At 40.0% G+C, this 3,921-nt stretch overlaps 1 long non-coding RNA gene across 1 annotated transcript in view; it reads right to left on the bottom strand.

Annotated features, from left to right (window-relative positions):
• LOC119335747 overlaps positions 1-2,020 on the bottom strand; it is a 2,724-nt gene extending 704 nt beyond the window's left edge. Inside the window, exons 1-3 of the long non-coding RNA XR_005162006.1 lie at positions 1,933-2,020; positions 1,730-1,840; positions 564-620 (exon numbers count right to left, since the gene is read on the bottom strand). This is a non-coding gene — a long non-coding RNA (uncharacterized LOC119335747). The remainder of the gene's footprint in view (positions 1-563; positions 621-1,729; positions 1,841-1,932) is intronic.
• Between the last annotated feature and the right edge of the window lie 1,901 nt (positions 2,021-3,921).

Raw genomic sequence — 3,921 nt, 5'->3', positions numbered from 1 at the left:
TAGAGCGAAAAATGCGGAGATGAAAGGCAGATGCGACACCAAGTATGCACATGCTGATTGAATCTTCGTATGGACACAATTGTCCATGTCTCTTTCTCGAGAGATGAGGTGTTGGCAAGTACCACGGCATTGATATGGTAGCTATCATTTCTATGTCATCATTTTCTCTTCCCGCTCTCATTTTAGACTCTTATTCTCACCAACGCTTCCTCTCCTCTTTTTCTCCAGCAGCTCATCCAACCGGAGAAGAAGGGGAGAGGGCCATGGCGCTGCCTCCCACCTTGTTTGTACACCCCTTTTGTTTCCATCCCTAGTGGTTTGATCAAGTGGTCATAGTCTGTGGAAGGTGTTTGCCGGTGAGGAGATTGGCCTTGCTTCTTCGCCTCTTATGTCTTGGTAAGATATATCAAAGCTTACAAAACTTGGTAATTTTCTATTGACAAATGCCTATCAACGCTTGTGAACAAACATTCATAATTATGATTGTATCAGTATGTAAACCATTATCTATTTAAAACATCAAGAATAAAATACTTGAGTGGTCCATGAAGTGAAGAAAGTACCAGAAGGTGCAGGGTTCTCATCGTTCTTTAATGAAGGCTGTGATCCAGTACTCATCGCTGCATGCCAAATCAAACAAAATTTTCAGAATGATAATATAGAAGTTAAGCAAGTTCATCACGTGCCCTGGTGCGTCGGATCTAGCTTTGGCGATACAGAAGGAGATGATAGCTTTTGACGATACAGGAGGAGATGGATCAAATATTATTAAAAATATTATACAACTACAAAGCCATGATAGGTACAATACACGTATAGGGCAAAGCCAAGAGTATTTTTTTGAAAACGGGGCGTGTTCGAGGGGTGTTGTTAGGACCGTTCAGAGTAGTTTCATGGAGGTGGAGGCCTCGCGGAGTTGGGGACGTGCATGCGCACATGCATAGCTACCCGTCCATGGGTGGATGGATACATGCATATGTGCATATCAGCATATGTGTGATCTTGGTTGGTGTGCAACTGTGCATCGCTAGGTACGGTGCTCGTTGTTATTCAAAGAAAAACTGCATATGTGTTCACCTACACCTAGCACCGGAGCTTTAGTAGACCCACGAACAACTTCCACAAAATAAAAATTACGGGCCAATGTGGGAAGATTTGGTTGAAAACGGAAGGGGCCCCACCCTGTGAAACTAGATGAAGGGGGGGGGGGAGGGGCTTCGTTGAGGATGGAGAGGTCCATAACCCAGCTTTATTCCTCCATTTCAAAATATAGTGCGCCCGCGTTTTCCGGGGTCCAACTTTGACCATAAATTTAACTAACAAGACCGACTATGGCGGAAAAAAAATTATATAATTGAACACTTTTTTAAAATACGAATTCACTGGTATAACTTTTGCTCCAACTATAGTCGGTCTCGTTGGTTAAATTTATGGTCAGATTTGAAGCACGGGTTAGAGGAAGCACTATATTTTGAAACAGGGAGAGTAACATTTTTGTCTGCCACCGTCCGAACTGCCCAAGGTACAACGCTCAGGTATTAGAAGGACATGCAAATGATTAGGATCAACTGTTTTATTTGCAGTAGTAGATTTATATGACCTGCACGCCTATAGATGCAGTGGTGAAATGTGCATGTGGCACCAAATCTCCTCTTGTTTTTTGAAAACAATACCATTTTATAAATTAATTGGTTAGGATATACTCGAGTTATCTATGAGAGTTACTAACCACTGGCAACCGGTTCTTTATTCGGGGCAATTGTTGCAGTAGAAGTTCCCGCTGAGTTGTTTGGGGAAGTCGTATAAAAATGTTGTGGAGGGACGGACTTGTCATGGGTCGCTGCATGGTGCATCGGAAATATAAATAAGTTAGTGAGTAGCATGCATATGTCATATGGGAGTTATGATAATTGAACGCTCTAAGCAGCTCACCTTTGTCCATCGCGTCCTTGTGATCGGAGTCGGCCATATGCTCAATATAACTGTGTCTCGTAAGCTAGGGAGTTGTAGATCGCAAAATGCTTGGGGAAAAAATACAGTTCTTATAGTGGCGTAGAAGCAGGAAATCACAGAAGTTGCATCAATTTGAATGATCATGACATCTAATGAGGAACTAGTACGCCTATACTATTTCCACAACTTAATTACACTGATGTGGGAGTATATGGACTCCTTTGAGTGAGTGCTAATGTCATTAAATGTTTAATTGGACCCATGTATTTTGCTTTGACAGACAAAATAATACGTGTCATATGCACACGGTTAGAAGTGGGCGGAAATCATTGGATAAATGCCAAGCTCTCTGAACATGACATACAAAAATTGTATAAATTATGATTTTACTAAAATATGAAATGTGCTGACATTTACGTGGATCCACTCATCCACACACATATGTTTCAAACTATATTTGTTAATGAACAAAAATATAGTAATGAGTTTCACTTTTTGGGTTTTCCTAGTAAACGGAGTCTTCTAAAGATGTGAACATGATATCCAGCAAGAAGAGTCTGATCGTGTGTAATATGGCATGATCTTGGCATCCAAGTTATAACAAGTCTTCTGGGAGTCAATATGTGCGAACAAATCCTAGCTAATATTCCACACAATCAGCTATTGAATACACATGGGATAATTCTCATGGATTTTTTCTTGATTTGACATGCTGATGTGTATGTGTGCATATAGTAGAATTTTCCTTGGTTGTCATTCCAAGTCGGAATAAAATTTAATAATTTAGTACATGAAGTCAAGTCGTTTTTACTTGTAGATTTGTCGATGATATATGTTCCTCCAAGTTTATTAAGTGATAGCAAAATAACTTGTACAAAATAATGTTAGTATTTATGTAGAAAGAAGAATCAGAGAGACAACATTGTGTTGAACAGTTCGCATCATGCATAAATTATGACAGTTGGTTTGGTCGCGCAATATCTTCGAAGTTTGTATAGTAGATTTTTCCTTGGTCGTCATTCCTAGTCAGAATAAAATTTAATAATTTAATACATGAAGTCAAGTCGTTTTTACTTGTAGAAATGTCGATGATATATGTTCCTCCAAGTTTATTAGGTGAGAGCAAAATAACTTGTACAAACTAATGTTAGTATTTATGTAAAAAGAAGAATCAGAGAGACTTGCGTTGAACAGTTTGCATCATGCATAAATTATGACAGTTGGTTTGGTCGTGCACTATCTTCGAAGTTTGTACACCATCACAAAATAACCTTGCTTGTCTTATTTGTACAATAAGCCTTTCAAATACACACATATAGACTCGCCTTATGCACTCAAGCATCACACAATATCCATATGAGCACCTCTGAAGGACTAAGCGTCAAGTCTTGAGATCAATGAAATCACTTGTGACACACCCATTTATAATCGTGCACTAATTATACACGCATCATGCGCGGTAACAAACGGTGGCTCCACGTTGATATCACAACACAAATTTAATACAAATCTTTATATATCAAACCAAGGTCATGAGGACCCAAAATACATCAATCAACAAACAACATAAGTCTGGGTACAGACGAGTTAAACGAGTTTTGCCTAAAGGAGGCTGAGAAAAACAACGAACTCGATCAAAAAGGCGAGGCCTCCTGTCTGGGACCTCTGAACTACTCGTCGACGTCGGTCTCCATGTAGTAAGCACCATCGAAACTACCCATATCCGTGCTGCTACCAGATGTTGCAGCAACCGAGTTGAATGAAAAAAGTAGCAAATCAACGATGAGTACTCATCCAAATTACTCGTAAGACTTATGTCAGATCTATACTAGATATCACTAGTAGAAAACAGGGCATCAGTCTCGGTTCCAGAGGGCATTTAGTCCCGGTCCTGCAACCGGGACAAAACGATTGGGACTAATGCCCGCCACTTGACTGGCTTACGAACCGGTACTAAAGGAGCACCAC

Source organism: Triticum dicoccoides, chromosome 7B (genome assembly GCF_002162155.2).
Source record: "Triticum dicoccoides isolate Atlit2015 ecotype Zavitan chromosome 7B, WEW_v2.0, whole genome shotgun sequence".
NCBI lineage: Eukaryota > Viridiplantae > Streptophyta > Magnoliopsida > Poales > Poaceae > Triticum > Triticum dicoccoides.
This window is presented reverse-complemented; position numbering and strand designations above follow the sequence as displayed.